The sequence below is a fragment of the Haemaphysalis longicornis genome, unplaced genomic scaffold (assembly GCF_048455015.1).
Source record: "Haemaphysalis longicornis isolate Haplotype H1 unplaced genomic scaffold, Haemaphysalis longicornis Haplotype H1 scaffold_6, whole genome shotgun sequence".
In the NCBI taxonomy this organism is placed as follows: Eukaryota; Metazoa; Arthropoda; class Arachnida; order Ixodida; family Ixodidae; genus Haemaphysalis; species Haemaphysalis longicornis.
In genome coordinates this window covers 33,745,074-33,767,053 of record NW_027526407.1, presented here as the reverse complement: position 1 = coordinate 33,767,053, position 21,980 = coordinate 33,745,074, and positions in this window count along the sequence as shown.

Below are 21,980 nucleotides of genomic sequence, written 5' to 3'. Positions count from 1 at the left end.
AACAAGCCTGTGGCGTGGCCAAGAAACTTCTTACAGAGCCTGTCCACTAGCAGTTAACAACCCGGCAGCTTTCAGGACTGCCTGCCAATTATGTTTTGTGCACTCTGATCTCGTCGCAAAAATGCGCGCTTAAGGGAATAGGATGTGCAGTTGTTACTTAAAAATGAACTTGTAATTAATTGTAGTTATTCTGGACAATGTCTTGACAACTTATGTAACTTCGGAAGAAGCATATAATACATGCTATAGAAAAACCTGACAAAAACGCCTTCATACACGTAGCACGAGATGTCCTTTTTAACATGAAGTCGAAAGAGGAGATGAGAGTTAATTTCCACTGACTGTTAAGGTTTCCGCTGATCTCTGGAACGACTGCAGGCGAACAGTCGTCGAACATTTCGAGCCCTTAAGAGATCCCTATCATCATCTTTGCGTCACAAAGCATTTTACGAGATCGGAGGCAACATTGCTGTACCGCATCCGAACGGGCTCAGTGAAGACCTCAGCATGGCTGTTCAAGGTGGGCCTCGTGCGATCGCCTCTCTTTTCGTCATGTCCAGTGATAGGGGATGTACGCCAGTACAAAAATTGCCTAGAACATGATGTCAAGCGGACTGCCATGCTCTCAGCAATTCGAAAGTTGGCAGCCCCACACAACACCCTGGACCACATCGTCTTCCCAAAGGGTTTTGGATGCTGCAAAGAGACGTGTCGCGCCTTCTACTAAGCTTCCTTCGGGATACGGAACTGGCAAACACGTGGTGAAAGGACCCCAACATAGACTAATTAAAAGAAGCTTGGGCGGAGCAATTGCCGGCATATCCAGCCAGGCTAACCCCACCTGATCCAACACGACCACCAACACCACCACACTTTAAGATATAAAAATCGTATCATTACCTTTAATTATTTTGCGACTTTTCTTTCACTGGGACAAAAGTACTTATTCTAACTGAAAATTTCCTATCCACAAATTGCTCATCGCGAGATTAAATAGGCCATGTCTCACTTTTAGAGCTTTCAGATCCAGGAAGCACAACAAATGACATGGCACACCCAACAAAATTATACATCCAAGAAACGTATAATTTTATTTCAGTGGCGCTAGTATTTTATTTGTATTTGTGCGAGCTTCAGAACTAGCATCAGAAGTATTTGCCCTACTGGTCACACGGGTGCTGAAAGTCACCTCGGCCATAGTAACGAACGTAGAAACTACACATAAAGGAAAAAATTGCTGAAAAGTATTCCATTTGTAGGAGATTGTCTTCATGAGGGGGAACAGAAATTTACATATGGCAGCAGTAAAGTTCCGTTTGTGTAGAGGTAGGGTTTTGATATTGTGGAGCGGTGTAAATTACCCGATGACAAGACGCAGGGAAGTAAAGGATGTGAAAAAGGTATAGTTAGAGTTTGGAAGTGTTTACATAGATATTGCAGCACGATACAAGACAAAAAGTTAACTTGTTTGCAATGAACCTCTTCCGGGGTACGTCACATGGCGGCCGTGACGTCACGGCCAGCACACGTTCTAGCGGCGTCCGGGAGGGAGGTTGGCATAGTAACGGTCTAAATAGTGTTGCATCATGCCGGCCATGGGAGCAGTCATAACTGATTTTACCCAACCCCCAACACCACTTCCACTCACTGACTAGCCAGGGTAACTGTTAATTTTTGATAGTGACTCTGGCTAATCAATGAGCGGAAGCGATTGTGCCGATTGAGTAAAATCACGACAGACCGATCATTTTAAGATGCGGACCGACACCAGCGAGAATATACGTACTTCATCGGAACAGCGGGTCTTGACTTTCACCCAACTTGCCACACCGCTCCCGCTCATTGAGTAGCCAGAGTCACTGTCATCAATTAATAGTACCTCTGGCTACTCAGTAAGCGGAAGTGGTTCTTCCGGTTGGGTAAAATCAACCATGGCTGCACACAAGGCCGCCATGATGCAACACGATTTAGACCGTTACCGCGTCACAAAACATTCGGACTGTCGCGCGGCGCGTACGCCGTGAGGCTGGTGTGGACGCCCGCAGGGCTAAAGTTTTTTTTTCGTGTGTTGGCTTTCCGATACCGGTGGGCTGTTGTGCCGTGGACTACGCAAATCGTGCGACGAAAGGCAGCGGCATAAATCTATTTCACGTCCGCCAAGAGTGAAATTCGGAGGGCATTGAGGACGCGCAAAGTGCGCCCACAAGATAGGCGGCCAAACGGTAGCCACAGTGTGCTCTTCCTCATAGCAACATTTCCCATTTTCGAATTGCCGATTAGGTGTCATACCACGATGCTCTTTATAAATCAAACACGAGCATAAATTTTGCCAACTGGTGGTATTAAACGCTCCACGCAAATAGTGGCAGGCGGAGTTTTGTACTGAGAAATATTTTAAAGTTGTGGCGACGTATAGTAGAGTATTATAAAGATACTAATGCCTAACTTGCACAGACGAGACGCAATGAATGATTCAACCACGAGCGGCTTTACATATATCTATAAAGCCGGGCGTGGTTTCAACCAACGATCCGCGATAGCCGCCCACCGGACGACAGATCGACCGACCAGTTATCGTATACGCGTCAGAAGAAATTCGTTCAAGAGTAACGCTTGCTTGTAAGTGCAAGAAATTTGTTGGCGGTGATTGCTCAATTATTACCTCGGGAGACCATGGCGAGAGAGATGCTTGCCGCGCCGAACTCAGCATCGTGTTTATTCGCTGCGAGATGGGCCACTCACGCGTCCGTGTTGCTAAACATTACACTTGAAAAAAAGAAGCTCTTCTAAGAAAACTTTCTAAGTGAATGCATTCTCCAGTTGTCGCCTCCGTCACTGCTGCACGCAAATGGGATGGGAGGCACGGCCCACTCCCCCCTCCAAAATTCTGTATCCAGGGGCTGGGGGACGGGAGGACAGGGCTACCAACTTTTACTATCATGAAACTATTACTATAATTCGTTTTGTGTCGCAACCTATACGCACCGACCCCATGCGGTTGTTACGTGTACTCTCACCATGCCAATCAACCCTTTTGCAATTTCACGGGGGGGACGGGGGATGGACAAATCAACGTTAACTTATGTTGAGCTTGACATCATGCCGATATTTTTATTTGCGTAGTTTGTGTCTTTTGTGGTTTATAGTTTTTGTTTTGTTGCAATTTTCTTCCTCATTTTATCCGTTCCCATCGATATCCATTGGAATGTTGCGAACGCCATGACGCGAGCGGGCGACGCGAGGGGACCACAAAGAGGCAGCGTACCCGCTGCATGAGGCAGCACTCGGCATGAGCGGGCCTCGAAAATAAAAATGGCTCCCCACGTAGCCGCCACCACCTAACACCTCAAAACATTTTTAGAACGCGTTCCGAGAGCACCAACCTACAAAATGACCCCTTTTAGGCTGTTCCGTGCGCAATGCTTGACCGATAACATTATATGGTCTAGGCGTTAGTTCACCGTACGGTACACAGTTGTCGTGCGGCGATTGTAGGTGCAGAAAGCAACATGGAGGTGCGACGGCCCCACCTAAGCTAGCTAGACCCCTAACTGTAATTTAGGCAGCCAACAGCGGTCTGAACCGACGGCACATCACTGCATGCGGGCGCTTTGGGCCGGGCCGTCCGTGCAGGCGGGTTTGGCCAACCACCATCGCATTTCGCTGCCGCCAGCAGGCGCTACCCGTCGCGCAAGTACGCTTCGTGACGTCACGGTGTTTATGAGGGAAGAGGCAATAGACCTTTCCGGAAAGTTGCGCGCGCCCCCAAACGGCGGCCGCAAAGCAGCCTGGGAACTGTGAGCGCCGCAGCAGCCGCCGCCGCTGCCGCCCGGGCCGCTCTTCATGTAGCTCTATCGTGCCAAACCGTGCCGTGCGCGACAGCGCCTGTGGAGGGAGCATTTGTTGACGGTGCAGCCTCGGCGTTTAACATTGTGTGATGCATGCAGAACGTCTGCTGTCCTGGACAGCTGACCCACCGCGGTGGCTCAGTGGCTAAGGCTCTGCGCTGCTGAGCACGAGGTCGCGGGTTTGATTCCCGGCCGCAGCGGCCGCTTTTCTGATGGAGGCGAAAAGCAAAAACGCCCGTGTGTACGAGATTTCGGCGCACGATAAAGATCCCCAGGTGGTCAAAATTAATCCGGAGCCCTCCACTACGGCGCGCCTCATCGCCTGCGTTGCGTCGGCGCGTTAAACCCCACAATCAATCAATCAAGTCCTGGACAGCTGTTTTCTTCACTGGCTTCTTTTTCAAACTTCAGCATTCTTACCACCGCCCGCATTTCTTAAACAAACTGCTGCATTTTGGGGAGTTGCAGTGTGTATCCCGTCCATTCATGCTACACTATGTCTGCATTTGTTTCAAGTACTGGTGCCCAAGAGGTGGCGAGTCTTATTGTGCAATCCTAAGCTCTTTTGATGTTTTCGGCTGTGTGTAAATATGAAAATAGAAATGTTTATTTCAGTCGAAAAAAAGACACGTACACTTTTAATTACTCCGTTAGAAAAACTAACCAATACCGACTAAAAGGTAAAACTGTTCAGAGGGCGCTAATACAAAACACGCATAGTTGACATTTTGCTTAATTATCAATTGAGAAGTGGTTCATGTGTGAAGTTGCTCAGGTAGCAACAAATTTTCCGTATCCGGTTTGGCTTGTCAGCCATCGCATTTGGAAAACATACCACGGTATTCTCACGTTCTTCACTTCTCGAATAACTCGCTCAACGTGTCTCCTTAGGTTGGCGATTTGCCGTGTGCGTGTTTCCTCCGTTACTGTCAGTTGACGCCGACCATTTAACATGGGGGGTCTGTTCAATTTAACGCCAAGTTCACGGAGCTCATCTTCGATCAAGAATCCTGGGTCAGCTATGACGAGCTGTCTCCTTTGTTCTCTCACAGGAAGTGCATCACACCTTAAAAGTGGGAAATAATAATTCCACAATGAGCGACCGAAAAGAAATAGTCGAAATGCTGAACTCACTACAGCAGAAACCCCGTTACTCCAATGCCGCAGGAAACGGGCTGCAGGCAGTCGCTGTCGTTGGAGAAACCGCATCGTTGCCTGCTGGAGTGAAAATATTGCTTTATGCCCTGTTACGCCATTTGTGCTAAAATTCATTACAAAACGGGCGTTGATTACTCTGAGCTGACAGGGGTATCTCGACAGTGCTGCATATCACTAGTTCGTCTTGGATGCCTGGAAGCGGATGCCTGGAATTTACGTTATAATGCTGGGCGTACCTGTCTTTACCGGAGGACACCTCTCGGAGAAGACCCGGTGTGGAAAAATGGTCGCATACGGTCCATGTAACATTTGCGTCTGCTCGCGTTGAAATGGGCTCCACATATCCTGTGATGTTCGGATGGCTCCCACAAAGCGAATCGGCCATCACGACCCTGGCGATTTATCTGGCGAACTTATTCCTTTTTAAGTTTCTTGTCCTTCGGAAACTTGTGCAATGAAACATGCCGGTCTCGTAGCGTATTGTTGTCCCATCCCATCATACAGCACGTTTTTCCGCCTCCTGCAGCTTCCTTGGCGCCATATCGTCAGTATCGCGTGAACTACAAACGCTAAGGCAGGTCGTAAACGAGTGTAGCTTTACACACGTGGAAATGCATCACGAATAACGTGTGCACACGATATGAGCTTCTTCGTTTTCCCACTCAGCTCCGCGCGGGCTGCCGGAGGCAAGAGCTGGTTATTTGTATTTTTCTCTGGGAGCTCAAGTGCACATTTGTTTTTTATTTCCTCGTGTTGAGGAATTTCTATTTTCCCGCGGGCAGCAAGAAGCACGAAGACGCTTTTTAACTGGCAGCAGCTAGCAGACGACGTTGCTAGCAGACGACAAAAGGTTCTCATGCGGTGCAGGCAGCTTCAGAAGGATGCGGAGTTTATTTCTTATTTTGGGTTCTATGGTTTAAAGATGATTTAATTGATGCGCAACATAACTTTGCAAGCCCATCCTTTCGCGCTACTTAAACTTGGTCCTTTGACGGACGCCGCGAACGCGGCGCGCGGCGCGACCACCCCGTCGGCGCTCGCCCCGAACGCGCACGCAGTTCCCATGACGCCTTGCGCGCGCCCGCCAGGGGAAGGAGCGGCGCTGCAGTTTCTGGAAAGGTCTATTAAAATGCGCCGCAGCGCGCGAGGGTGTCCCGCTTCGCGGCACGATTAAGGTGACCATTCTAGCCACCTTAGCAGATCCCTGAAGTGGGGCCCACAGGCCAAAAGGGTGCCGAACCGCCGCATGGTTAGCTGAAGAAATGCTTGGTGATCTGGCGCTCAGAATCTACCACGGAAGCGACTCTGGCTTACGACCGCTCGCAGCCGCAGCTCCGAACAAACTCATTGAAGTTAGCGCATTCGGTCACCGGGACGTCTCCTTCGACCGGTCCTGAAGTCGTGCACCAAGTGTTTCGGGGCTTTGACCCCCGCCCCCTTTCGTCCGTCTTCCGGTCAGGAGAAAAGAATGTCATTCCGCTGACTTTGCTCAGGGAACAAAACACTGTCACCGGCGGCGACCATTCCCTTCATCCTTGCCGACGAAGGGGAACGGAACACAATACCCACAATGAGAGAAGAGACAGCCCCGTCAGGGCTTATCGGCGCTGCCATCACTACTGTAACATTTTCGGGAAGAAACACCTGCGCAGTTGTATGGCAGGAGCCTCGGTTCGGCACATCTTGACGTTTTAAGGCACTCCTAAAAACGTAGTAAAAGCCGTGATGAATACTAATAAAGGCCTCGCGCCAGAGGGTAGTGTACTGCGTGTAGAAGGCAATAAAAAAACATTCTTGTAACCTGTTTTTATTATACGGATGTAAAAAACTTTATGGTATATTTATTCTTCTAGATCGAGCTGTCTTGCACCGTTTGGAGATCTCCTTCGTGTTGCGTGCCCATAGACAGAATGAAGTTCATGCACAACCCGCCTTAACTTGACACATACCCGTGTCGAGGTATTGGGCCAGGATTATGCGGATTGATCTAAAAAATCATGAAAGTGAGATGAAGGTGACCTTGAGTTCTTAAATTTAACCATGAATAAAGTACACGGTCCCTGAATATGACGTAACAGCTCTGGATCTCAAATTGATGGTTGGTGGCTTTTTATTTACTCAATACAGTGCCTCGGCGTGAGTGTGTATAGTTCATGAGGCAAGACCTCGTCAAAACCTACACGAAACCAGTCTCATTCTGCTTGGACACCAAATGACTGGAAGAGACCGGTAGCGGGTTCCTCCATCCGGAAAAGAAACAGCAACCTTAAGTGCACATAAAACAGTAGGTAGGAGCCCTCGGAAAAAAAACGCAAAACATCGTTACCACAGCAAAAGAAAAAATTACACCCGTCTCCCCGAAGGGAACCATGAGTACGATGCGGAGCGTCGTGGGAGTCCCGTTTGCGTTTCCGTGATGTTGGTTAGCCAAATTTGGTGGAAATGTAGTGAACCCCGTAATGCTCATATATCCTACTCATGGTTCCCTTCGGGGAGATGGGTGTAATTTTCCTTATTGCATGCGTATATACGCGAGTGAGACGAGATTGAAGTGGTATCTAAAGGTCTGTTGGTGTTTGCGCTGATGCTCTCACTTAATTGCGTCAGCACACTCACTGACGGGGCTGTTGCTTCCATCCTACTTCATCTGAAGACTCACGGAGTCAAGCGCAAGCACAACCGGAGTCAAGCGAAGCATGCGGCCAATCCCTAGGCCAATCCCTAGGGGCATCCTGCCAAAATCATCATCAGAAGTGCTGCGGACGGGGCGACGGCAACGTACACGCCCTTCTCTTCGCAGCTTTGTCTTCTTCTCCTACTTCGTCTTCCGCGGTTCCCCTATTGGAAGATGACGACGGTGGCGCATGCGCAGGTGGTGTGCGGACGCCGGACCACCGCCGACATCGCGGAACATACCCCCAGCATAAGACGCTCCGCATCTAAAATTTTACCACGACCCCAATATGCCTGCTTTAATAAACAGCCCGACATCTGGTCGAAACTTCTTTCCACTTATGGAGCAGCCACCTTCAGGGAAAGGTTGCCAATTTGTGAAAGTAAAGGCACATGAAAGTAAAGGCACTTGCGTAACAATCGCTTTATTCAAAGTTTGAAACCCTATTTTACTTCAGAACGTACGTGTCGTCCAGTACGCATCACTTTCGTTTTCTGCGCACGAGGAACTTCTGAATTATAAAAACTAAAACTGTTGCTTATAGTGTCATCTCAGTTTTCTGTTCAAGCAAATACTATGTGCAGACTGAGCAAATATATAGAAAAAGTAACGCGCCTCTAACTTAGCGTAGGTCTAAGACTTTTGCAGCGTTCGACGCTGGTACAGCGGTTGCAGAGACCGAGCCGAGGGCCCGCGCAGTTGTAGGCGACCCCGATGTCTTTCCAGAACGCCGCCAGGTCATTGCACTCGTCCCGGGCGCGAGGCTCGCCACAGCGTGTGTAGCACAGGAGATGGAAGAAGAACCTGGCGAACTTCGTATTCCAACGCAAGGACTTGTGGTGCGGGTCCAGTGCCCACGCAAGCTGGGCGGACCACCGGTTTCCCATAAAGAGCTTCACGTCTTTTCCGCTGTCGTTGTCGGGAACCCTGAGGCCTATGGTAGAGGCGACCGAAGACGCGAAGCAGTCTTTCACGTACTGCTTTGTCCAGTCCGGGTCGTATTCAGCCTCCGACTCGAAAAGGGTTCTGGGTCGGGCACAAAGTTTTTATAGTATGCTGCTAATTATTCTTCTATGTTAAGACCATACAAAAACAAAAACATTTCAAGGTCTCCAACAATAAATTACCTTTGTCACTGCTACGCGTTTTCTTTCTTTGGTTAATAAACTAGTTAATATATTTTACACCAGAAAGGATTAAGTCATGGGATTAATTATCGCTCATACAAGATAATCTTACTTCAGTTGAATCATTGGCTCCCAGGATTACTTTGAGAAACACCAATTAACTTACGGCCGATTAACTAAAAAAACGTTAATAAAGAAGACAAGAAAACTAGTAACTCCGTCTTCTTTGCCTCTTGGGGGCTCATAAAATGTCGCGGAGCGTCACCTCAAGAAAACGAACGCCGTACATTGTCATAAACTATTTTTTGCCGAAGCAGTGATAATTTATCCCTGGTTTATCTGCTGCCTACTAACCCGAAACCGTATTTGCAACTGCTAAACTACACAGCAAAACATACACCTCCTTGTTAGCTTCAGTAGACTTTTGGCCAATTTGGTAGCGATTTCCAGGTATTTTGGCGTCAGTTCACCTTTGTCCAGTGCGTAAAAACTACTCATCAGAAACTTTTAATTGGCGTTTATTTACTTATTTGAAATACTGCCACTCTGTCTTTAGACCAGAGTAGGTGGGCATACATAAACAGATATAGGCAATAACAGTAGAACAGGTGCGTATACATGAATAAACATGAATAGTAGACAATAACAGTAGAACCGGTGGGTACACATGAATAAACACGGGTATGCATTTTGTAGCGGTATGAACTTTTGCTTTGTGGGTAATCAGAAATTATTGAATTCAGTGACCCTGAAATGAAACAATGGCACACTGATTTGGAAGCCGCGGGACTGCAACGTACAGGCAGCAAAAAGATGTCTTATAAGGGCAGAACACCCGTTATTCGTGGGAGCCACATTTTTTCATTGTTAATCCGGTATAAGTATGAGCCGCTGTACACAACATTTAATGAGACCAAGTGCTTAACGTAATCATGATAACGATCCTTATGATGACAGCAAACTGGATGATTTCACACAAGAAATTTGTCAAGGACTTACCTAAGGATTGCGTAGGCGATGGTCGCGTATCTGGTGTCTTCTTGTGCGAAGGCAGAGTACACCGTCGAATCCGAGACGAACGCCGTGGCCACGACGAAGTCCTCCCCGCTGAAGCCTAAGTGGCCCCGAAGTTGCTGCAGTGACGCTTCCTGTTCACTTCCAGCAACGAGGCCCACCCTCGAACCGATCAGTCGTGCCACATTGGGTAGGAACAAGTTGCCGATGGGCACGGGATGGGCTGCAGACGGCCGGACCGCGTTTTCCGTCTCACCTGAGCGTTTAATGGTAGGATGCTACTTAGAGGCATTTGAAACATATTAACCTGTCAGAGACAATTTCTGTCTTCGGCTATATACGAAAAAGTCTGTTGATGTCTATATGCCTATGCCATAGAGTTTCATACTAATATATACTAGAGGGAAATCTGTCGCTGCTGTCGCGGACCGCCATGGGCGGCGCCATTCCCGCTAGCGACGGTCCTCGCCTACTTTGCTTAGCTAGCCATATGGCTTCTTTTTGTCTCGAAGCCAAAATCAACAAAAAAGGGGAACATTTTTTCTTGTTCATCGTGCATGAAGCTTCTACATAATCACTGACAAATTAATTTTTTTAGAGGTTCAATTTTTATAATAACAAATCAAATTTGATGAACCTTCTACAGGAATATTGTTGTTTTTCTGCACCCAGAGCCAACTTTTCAGCCTGTTCGTGAGCCTTCCCAAGGACAAGTGGAACGTGCCTGCCCGGTACATGACGGAACGCTCGCCGAAGCGCTGCTCTCTTGGACAGTGGCGCCAGATTTCCCTCTAGTATATATTAGTATGAAACTCTATAGTCTACTGGTTGTGCCTTTATTTTTAGTCTGTCTGTCTGTCTGTCTGTCTGTCTGTCTGTCTGTCTGTCTGTCTGTCTGTCTGTCTGTCTGTCTGTCTGTCTGTCTGTCTGTCTGTCTGTCTGTCTGTCTGTTTCAACCTCCCGGACAAAAAACCGGTGAAAGGATGATCGAACACAAAGCACACTACGACCATTTCAAAAACTACTGAAACTGTGGTTACGGCTCACACATGTGCACATTATTAAGCGGAAAAGAAACCTCAGGTGAATTTTAAGCGAAATATAGGTACATAACAGAGAATAGGAGAGCGGGTATTTTGTACTATACGTTGTGTTGTTTTTATGATAGCTAACAATTAAAAACGCCTTAGACAAGGCATCGGAGTGGAGCGAGATAAATCAAACACGAAAAAATGTCTCCTTCAGCTGTTTCAAGAATGGAAACAAAAAGTCAGGCGTTGTGCGGAAAGAGCGAAAAGGGGAACATACAGCTCACACATCATCCCGAAATAGCTTAGTGCTGGCGTCGAAAGAAATAGATGGAGAATAACAAAGGCAGGCGGTAATATTCTTAACGACTTTCCACAACATAAAAAGCACTGTTGTATACTGTAAATTTCTGGTTCTAGGATAAAAAAGTTTGATAATTGCTTAGTGGCACTTGCGTTATAGCTTCCCCATCCTAGCCAACGTTTTTTTTTTTATCAAGGGTGGAGGGGGGAAGGGGGGGGGCTGCGAACTACCATAACCTATTTCAAATTCATTATTCTTCACTTCATGAACAAAAAACAGAACTCATTAGTTGCCTTTCATATTTCTTCGAGAGAATCGCCGCCTAGAGCACGGAAGTTCATGGCAACTCCCTTTCAAAAGTAAAAACCCGTCACCTGACTTGTACTTCCCGACTCCTATGCGATTGACTGCAAAACGTACCAACATTATACGAAAGTCATTTTTGCGCTAATATCTACCGGTAACAATCCTAATACATTTTCTCAGTAGAATCATACAAGCTTTAGAAGTGAGTGGAGCGTTCCTCTGGAGTTACGTTCTTGTTTTGCTTTTTACATGGCTTTTACGGATTTAAAAAAAAAAGCATGCCGAAACTACTGGGCCGCTCATCAATCTTCAACATATACCATTTACTTAAGAAACTCCTGTGAGATCTTGGCACGGTACATTTTTTTTAATTCTGATGAGCCGCACTGTGTTGTACGAAAAGTATGTTTTATAAAAAAAGAGAACCCATTTATTACGTCAGCATCCTGACAAAAAGCAAACACGCCTGTGCAGCCATTACATTGTGACTTTTCTGCCTTGCTCCGTAGTGGCACACAGTGCTGTGCAGCCCATGGCACTATATATACAGGAGGTCCCAGCTATCACACACCAAGATTTAAAAAAAGAGTAATGGCGTAACTTGACGAAAACCTAGTGCATAATGTTTAAAGCACTGTGGAGAAGCGGGCAGCATTTTTTTCGCTAATGAGGCTTAACTAATTATTTGTAATTAATTATCTAACCCGAGAAGTACTGTCCTTATCACTAAGTGTCAATGAGGCACTTGTCAATGAGGCAATGAGGCACGATGGGCAACTAACTGCAGTATTTTCAGCGACGAACTAATTGCGTGCACATTTATTCTGACTGATAAAGAAAACCCGCGAAATATGAAAAAATACGACGTGACGGCGCCTCCATGCGCATCCTACAGCAACGCCCTCAAACAGGCTGCCTCTGAGTTAGCCAGAATGAAATAAACAAAAGAAAAAAGAAATCGCAACCGAGTTTCTGCCTTATGTGCACACGTGCCCCGCTAATCTTGCTGTTACTGCTCCTTCCATGCATGTCATTATCAAGGTGATGCGCTGTCTATTCGGGCGGTTGACAGGCGAAGCAGTTGCTTTCAATCAGCTTATTTGGGTATGCTGCTTTACAAAGCGCGCAGAAGCGCCGTCAGACGGTATTTTTCATAATTTGCGGGTTTTCTTTATCAGTCATAATAAAAAAAGTACGCTATTAGTTCATCGTTGAAAATACCGCAGTTAGATGCCCCTCGTGGGTATCTACAAGTGCCTCATTGACACTTCAGTGATTAGGACATTAACTTTCGAGATAGATAATTACAATTAATTATGTAAGTCGCATTACGAAAAAATTACTGTCCGTGTCTTCACAGTACTGCAAACATTATGCACTAGGTTTTCTTCGAGTAACGCCATTTCTCTTTTTTTAAATCTTGGTGCATGATAGCTGGGACACCCTGTATACTGAAATACGTAACACAACTGGGCACCACCACTCCTCCCATGTATCGCGCAAAAAGCTCCCAAGACACATTCCTGTGAGAGCAGCACAAACTTGCGCTCGACTGGCCAGCCAAATGCTCCATCCACGAAATACGGAATACGCTATGTGGCTCATCGACGCCATCTCGCCGTGCAAATGCAAGAATGCACTGGTCTGCACGGTTAGTTTCCTTACTGCACCAACAGTCTTGAAACGTGGCGAAGTGAGTGTTAAAAAGCTGAAACCTTTAAAAATTTCACAAGTAACAAATCTGTGCGCAACACTGTTTACCTGTGCACCCAAAGGTTAGAGACCCTCTGATAAGACACTGAGCAAGTAGCGTAAGATCTCACCGAGGAACAATAGCTTTGCTTTTTCAAGCCGGTGAACGTTGACCCTGACGCCGCCGTTGACCTTGTTGTCTCTCATGAGCGTCGCAACAATGTTTCTGAATATGGACCTTAGCGTCACCATCTCCTCGAAGTCTTGGAAATTCTTAGCCACCCATTGCGGGTAGATGAAGCTGAAGTAAGTGGCGGTCTGCTCAAGACACCAATGTATGCGTTCGCGTGAAGCGAAAGTGACAGTTGACTGCGCCATTGATGCTTTGTACTTCATTACCTGAAACAAGCGAAACACGCATGCCCAGAAACTTATGGAATAGTCTTGGACAAAGGACCCCTGCAAAAATTACGGGAAACAAGTTTTGCATGAAACATAACAGTGAAACAACGCTTAAACGAAGACCGTAAGAGAAGACAGAGACAGGAGCGCTGACTATCAACTGAGCAATATTTATTGCTTGCGGAAATATAAATAAAAAAATAGGATGACGTCACAACGGTGCGTGAAAACAGAAAATGTACAAAATGCAGGCTCATCTCCTCAGCCATCCTCACCCCAATCACATCTTTAGGTACCCCGGTTCTTTCTTATACAAGGCCGGCATTTTGTACATTTGTTTGTGTTTCTTTTTTCGCGAGCAGGTGCGACGTCATCATTGTTTCCTTTATATTTTTCGCAAGTCATAAATATTGCTCAGTTGATAGTCAGCGCTCGTGTATGTGTCTTCTCTTACTGTCTTCGTTTAAGCGCTCTTTCGCTGTTTTGTGATGAAACAACTAGCCCAAGCCCAACCGTTGAACCGTTTCGCATGAAACTTTACACCGTCGTTGTTGTGTACCCAGTTCTTCACTGCGGAATCGACATCTTCCGAGAAGAGCTCAACAGCCTCCTCATCCCAGCTAAACGTTGATGCCTACGATTGTACAAAATACCACTTAAACTTTATTTTCATCACAATGGCTACATTTTTGATAATGCTGAATAACTCCTCCGCATTTCCCGCCATTTCTTCTCGGGTCAAGAGCAGCAATCCCAAGATTCCTGCTTCTCTAGTGACCTCAATAGCCCAGATTATGCCTGCTATTCCCTCACCTCTTCTCCCAACCCGATTCAATGCTTTGAAATCCCACTTCATAGCTGAAAACTCATGTAAAAGCAAAGCCCTCGCCACAAAGTATTCATCTGCGGAACGCTTCCAGGTTCATGTTCCATATGAACCTGGACCAGAGATACCGAGAGATACAGCACACTTTGCTGAATCGCTGACCGGACCGCCACCACAGACAGAAGCCTACAGCTGCCGGGACTCTTGTCATTAGGTCCGATCAGTGGTTCATATGCAGTGTACAGCCCAATACTACACTTCAGTAGTAAGATTGTGTTGTTTTGAGGCAGTGTTGCTTGCGTGTCAATGAGTCTAACTGGTGCTGTAGAACCTATCTTAAGTAGCATTGGTGGTTTGCGGCACGTTTAGTTTCATTTCATTTATTTTACCCTCAGGGTAGCATACATTACACAGGGGAGGGGTTACAACAAACAAATTGATTACAAATGCACTGTTTGTAATTAAACAGCAACAATACAACACTCTTATAAAGGACTAAAGAAAATGCAATTTAGGTGCAGATGGGAGAATTCATTCAATGTGTAAGGTATATTTAATAAAATAAATATGCTCTTAATCAATAACAGAAAATGATGCAAAGCACTCTAGGGGATACAATTCGGGCACTGGGTGGGAATTTTCTCCGAGTTATTTAAAGCATCCTTAAATAGATCGAGATTTTTGGTACTTGTTAATGAGGTCAGTATTGTTCCAATCCATGCACGTTTTTGGACGGAATGATGTGGAATGCGTGACCGTATTCGACTGAGGTACGTTCTTTGCTAGCCGACCAGGCAACCATCCAAACATGGGGGAAATGCATTTAAATTATTTTGTGGCATTGTTTTTGTCACGGGGAACGCGACGAAGAGAGCTGTGCAGCATAGCGCTGTGGGCCCAACCTTAGACGAAGACAAAACTATGCGGGAGCGCAGCTCGCTCCAGCGATCTCATGGTCGACTTGTCAGCAGTGTTAACACTTCGTTAGGCATAATTCGTGCCATAGTATGCCTTCTATGTCGTGCCACCAGCTACTGATATGAAGGTAATAATTATGAGTGTAATTCTGCTGCACTAAGCGTGCGATAATACTGGAACGGAAAGTAGTAAGCGCTCACTGAAACGCAGCTCGATGATTACTGCTAGAACGACCTCGGATATGCTTGTCAAAGTCAGATAGCACACCTTCTTGAAGCAATTTGGCCATCACCTCTACCGCTCTCAGCTATTAGCCGCCGCACTTACGCCACATGACATGAAGGAGGAAACGAGAGGAGGTGGGATAGAATAGCGCGTTGTCACTGCAGTTGATGTTCGTAATCTATCGCGGATGTGTGTTGCGGCGCGGGTACCACGACCATCCTGCAGTCTACAAAATCGCCGCAGGTGTAATGTGCCACACAGCTTCAGGAGGACCAATTAGCGTCACGAATGTGGTAATTCGGTGAATGACGTCGCCCAGCATGCGATAAGAGTAAAAGAATTCACGCATCTCCACGAAGTGAATCATGGTGAGTGGGCGAAGCACTGGGGATAGTTATTACCGTAAATCACCCGTGGCATTGCCCACTCGCGCATGTGAGTGACAACACGTGTGTACACTGTTTACAATTCCAATCCAATCCAATCCGATACAATTCAATTTAAGCCAATACAATCAAATTCAATCCATTTCAATCCAATCCGACCCAATCCAACCCAATCCAAATCCAATTCAATCCAATCCTATGCTCCCAGCGCATGCGCAAAACTGTAACGGACGCCAAGCCCCGGACAAAGCGAGGTCATACGGTACTTCGCCCCTAAAATAGTCTCCCGTAGAACAACAGCGCAGGGTGCTTCAGGAGGACCAATGAGCCTCACGAAATGTGGTAATTCGGTGAATGAGGTCGCCGATCAAGCGAGAAGAGTAAAAAAATAGTCTGCAGCAGAGTATAGTGCGCTGTTGTTCTACGGGAGACTTTTTTTTACTCTTCTCGCATGCTGGGCCACGTCATTCGCCGAACTACCACATTTCGTGAGGCTCATTGGTCCTCCCGAAGCAGTGTGGAAAAGTGCACCTCTGCGATGTCGTAGAGTGTATAACAGCTAATGGCTGACGCAATGCAAAAAGTTTACGTTTCTCACCTGAGACAGCAAAACAGCCAAGGAATAAAGCGCGGCGGATTCAAGAGGCTTCGACCGGAGATGATCCACCAGACGTCTGATTATGGCGCCGTCGCGAACTTCCAAATGACCGTCCTTGCTTACATTGGCCAGCCACCCGGGAAGCCCTCTAGCGAGTGCGCGCTTCCAGTTTGCGCCTGGTACCACAGCTTGCATTTGACCCGGATTCATCTCAGCGAACCATGGCCTTTTTCCCGCCTCCAAGCGTATGTCGTTCATCTCCTGATCGAGCGCCAGTATAGCAGACGAAGCATTCGTTTCCGAAGGGTCGGCGCTTCCAAAACTGCGCGAGTAGATTTCTGCATACTCGGCAATGTCTTCGGGCCCGGCAAACGTAGACGCCAATGTCTCGCCCACATCGATGCGATACGCGTTGTACCTGCGGATACGCAGTAGAATTGGAGCATTGTGTTAGGTGCCGCTTGAACAGAGAAAAAATCGGCAGAAATTAGATAATTCTCTGCTAATGTATAGCAGTGTTATTCCTCTTGTCTAGAGCGAGATTTTTTAAAGCCAAATTTGGCTGTATGTAGCTAAAGACATTGAAATATTTTATAATTTCTCATTTTTCTTTTGTTCCCCTTCGCCAATGATGTAAGTTTGTACCATTGTAGCGATGAAGAGCCTTTACTTCGCTAATTAAGTTTCTTTTTTCAAAGGATGCAAGGCGTACTGCAGAGTATGTACGTTTACGATATTTCTTATTCGCATTTTCAACGCTGTTTCGTGGACTAGTTAATTCAGTCTTCGGTTTTTTGGGGAGGCATGTGTATACGATGCATATATTTGATTTTGTCAGATCCTTTTGTGAAAATTTAGCTATTTTCTTAATTCTTGATTTTTTTTATTCTGTTCAACCAAATATCTCCATTTGCGCTATTGCAACGATTCTGCCTCCAATTCTGCATCTCTATGTCAATTCAGGGCGTTACACAGTCCTGGCTGTGAGAGTCCTCGAAAAAATTAGCAGTGGCTTAGGTGGGATACATATGCCATGATATATGTAGCGTGAGCTAATGTTCATCAATCCAATCCAATCCAGTCCCATTCAATCCAATGCAATCCGGTCCGGTCCGGTCCAGTCGCTGCTCCTCGCGCATGTGCAGCGCGGCTCTTCAGGAGCCACGCGAAACGGCTATCAAGCGGCTCCGGCGCAGCGCCAGACTTGGCTAGAGGCGCACAGCTGGGCACGTGCCGGCGCCAGTGCGTCTGCCATGGCTATGACGTCACTCCTCTGGAATGCGCAGACCGGCGAATGTGCCGACCCAATTCCCTACACACCCGTGCTCCAATTGAATTAGATTTCAAATCTAATCCAATACAATCCAATTTAATCGAATCCAATCCAATCTAAATCCAATCCAAGCCAATGTTCCTCGCGCTTGCGCAGCATGGCCCGTCAGGGTCCACGCGAAACTGCTCAACCTCGGCCAGTGTAGCTTACACTACAAAAGAATGCTGCGCATTAAAAGCAGCATCCCCTGCCATTGTAACGGGGGCGCGTGCAACGCTTCAGCACGACGCACGTACTTGAAGCTGATGGTGATGAACGACGCTAGGCCGGTCCGGAGACTGGTCGAGACCACGTCTTCCAGGAAGGAGCCGAAGTTGGTGGCGTGAAGCCACGTCGTCGCATCTACGTCCAGGGCACTCAGCACGTCAGTGACGTTGCCGCCTTCTCGGCTGGACGGCAAGGACATCGCGAAGCATCCCGAGTAGAACCCCGCCATCTGGTCCACGACACTTGGCGTGCTGTTTCCGAGCAGGGCGTGGTTGGAGACGTTGAGCAAAGCCGCGCTGACCCGGAAGTTGAATGTTTGGATATGCTCCGTTAACTGCGAGTTCATAGAGAAGTCGTGCATGAAATTCCCTTTTGAAAGCTGTCTGTTAACACCGGAAATCAGCAAAGCCTCTTGTCCTTCATTTCGGCTTCAATAAAGCCTTTATATATCGTCGTAATGATTTCTAGCGACCTTCACACTTCGTTGGCTGTGACCGCTGTGCTTTTTTTATGCAATTAGTATTTTGTCACTGCTAGGTCGAAAATTTCTGATTCGTTTCCACTATGGTAGCCTACCACGACGAAAAACAAAGGGTTCCAGTCATTCGTTACCTTTCCACGTCATCACTAACATTTCGTACATTAAACTTTTTCCTGCCTCAAAGAGTGGCTTCCGGCGTTATTGAAGGGGTTGTATAAAATGTGAGGGCTCAAGGACTCGTTATTCTTAAAGCAATACTGGCGGAAAATTTCAAAGCTTACATAACTTGTAAAAAGCTGCCTTTGTATATGGAGATATCTGCCAGTTTGTTTCAACAGTAACCATTCTGTATAACATATTTCAAATCAATTTTAAATTTTTTCGAGCCCGAGAAAGCTCAGAACGGATACCCTTTCGCAATCGGCATCACAATTACGCCATTGCTCCTGGCCCCAAACTGTCGACGACAGGGCTTCAGTGACGTGGTCGACGCGCTGTCTGCGGTTGGTGCGCGTTGCTCCGCCGTGTGTGGCGCGTCATGGTCACCACCCGCCCCTAAATTGAATACTGCAATGAAGTTTATTCCTCCGGACCGGCAGTGCTGTGATAAGAACAGCGCCGTCACGGGCGCCGTCCTGTCAAGGCGGCCAGCTTAGTGCTCGTGTTCTCAAAACCGAAACTGACACATATATACGATTGATTTTTTTTATTGTAGGGTTTAAAGCGCCGACGCAACGCAGGCGATGAGGCACGCCGTAGTGGAGGGCTCCGGATTAATTTTGACCACCTGGGGATCTTTAACGTGCGCCGAAATCTCGTACACACGGGCGTTTTTGCTTTTCGCCTCCATCAGAAAAGCGGCCGCCGCGGCCGGGAATCGAACCCGCGACCTCGTGCTCAGCAGCGCAACGCCTTAGCCACTGAGCCACCGCGGCGGGTCACATATATACGAGACTGTACATAATTATTTACGCTGCGTTCGACCATCTACATTGGCCATTCTATGAGGCGAAAAAAGGTAACACAAAAATTTCCGGTCAGTACTTCCTTAACCTTTGTGCTGCAAAATTGTGATCAATCAAGTGTTAAAGACCGGCACAGGGGAAGCCCCGTTTAGTATTCATAAAAATGTTTAAGCGCTTAAAAGCTTGCCTGTGAGGTATTCAGTCCTTTCCAGTGCTGCCAACGTCCACAGACGTGCCCGTAGAAGTCACTGCAAGGTGGTACGCTCGGGTCCATAGCTTCCATCATAGACGCGATCACCTGCTGGCAGCTGTTGCGATGCCACGCCCCGTAGCCGCGGTCACAGACCTGCATACCAGAAGTGGGTAAAGAAATAGGAGCAGTGTAGGGCAGCGAACACATTAACGGTGCAGACAACTGACGTTTGTTAAAGGAGTACTGACACGAAATTTCAAAGTTGAGATAACTATGTAAGGTGCTTCCTTTTAATCAGGAGATATCTCCCAGTAAGTTTCGACAGCAACCGTTCAGCGTAACATATTGTAGCGTAAGCTACACTGGCCGAGGTTGAGCAGTTTCTCGTGAGCCGTGAAGAGCCGTACTGCGCAAGCGCGAAGAGCATGAGATTGAATTGGCTTAACTTGGCCTGGCTTGGCTTGGCTTGGATTTGGATTGGATTGGATTGGATTGGATTAAATTGCATTGTATTTGAAATACAATCTAATTGTAGTACGGGTGTGCAATGGATCTCCACATTCGCCAGTCTGCGCATTCCAGAGGAGTGACGTCATAGCCACGGCAGACGCACTGGCGCTGGCACGTGCCCAGGCGTCGGCTCCGTTGCGCTGTAGCCTAGTCTCTCACTCCACCGGAGCGCCCTGACAGCCATTTCGCGTGGCTCCTGGAGAGCCGTGCGGCTCATGCGGGAGGAGCAGTGACTGGACTGGACTGGATTGGATTGGATTGGAAATTGTTTTAGCAGCAGTAAGCATGATAATCCGCTAATCCTAGACAACCAGGAAACCTAAGAATAACCAGCGGAACCTTAGCTTACGCTACGTGTACCCTGGCATTGCCGAGCTAAGCCAGTGCTAATTGTTTAAATCCATCTTAATTTTCGCCCGCACGAGAAAGCCCAGACAGGCCGACATGACATCTGTTACATGCCCCAAACTGCTGACGTCAGGGCTCCCGTGACGAAGTCGACGCTGTGGCTGTGGTTGGCGCGCGCTGCTCCGACGTGTGTACACGTAATAGTTTCGGGACTGACGTCATGCTGCAAGGGCGCGTGGGGACGGTGAAGCCCTCGGCCGGTCTGGGCGCGCGCGTGGCAAGAATGCTGACGTCACGTGATACATCGTGTCATGGCGGCCGCTCGGCGTTCGTTTTGTCGAAACCGAAACTGACACGAATCAACGATGCTGTAAATGAACGTTTACGCTGCGCTCGGTCATCTAATGTGTCATTCCATGATTAGTGGGCTGGTAGGCACGCATAGCAGATAAAAAAACAGTAACACGAAAATTTCGTTTCAGTACTCCTTTAAGTGCATCAAGGTCGAAAACTGGGCTAGGTGGTATAACATTCATAAAAGTGCATGCCCTCATAATGTTAAGTGCATGCCCTCTAGCCCTTGTGAAATCCGGTGTTTGATATAGTGGCGTACCCGCAAAACATTTTTCACTAAATTTCTGGAAATGTCAATTTTTTACGATATTTTTTAAATATAAAATGTGGCGTTGTGTCGTGTCTGAGCGTGACACTGCCGTGCTTACACACACAGCTCCATCGGTTTCAATGCGCGTGATTCAATAAGCGCATAGAGGAATATGAAAGACCACTTTGCCCTTGTTTTACCTCAAGGGAAGTTTCAAAATTTCTCTTTTCATATTTCTTGGAGTTAAAGTATGTTGCGGCGCGGCTCATTGTCACGGCTTCCAGGCTTCTTTTTGCCTCCATACTTAATTTTGGCAGATCTAAATATCCAGTTTTTAAAAGTGCAATGTACCTATCACGGGTACCGTCTCCATTCAAGGTGTTTAAATTAAATCCCTTTCATATGAGATGGAGATCATATACTCCACCAAAATTGCCGCCTTTTTAACGCCTTGCGGACCGTGGGCCGTTCGAGTCATAGGGACAACCTTGTCATGCTTATTTAAAGTACATCTTTCTCCCGCCGCGGTGGCTCAGTGGCTAAGGGGTTGTTCTGCTGAGCACGAGGACGCGGGTTCGATTCCCGGCCGCGGCGGCCGCTTTTCTGATGGAGGCGAAAAGCAAAAACGCGCATGTGTACGAGATTTCGGCGCACGTTAAAGATCCCCAGGTGGTCAAAATTAATCCGGAGCCCTCCACTACGGCGCGCCTCATCGCCTGCGTTGCGTCGGCGCGTGAAACCCAACAATCAATCAATTTCCTACAATTAAGGCACCACTACAGAGAATAAGTGATAACTGAGACACGTACGCGTTAAGCATTTTTAGAGTTTCT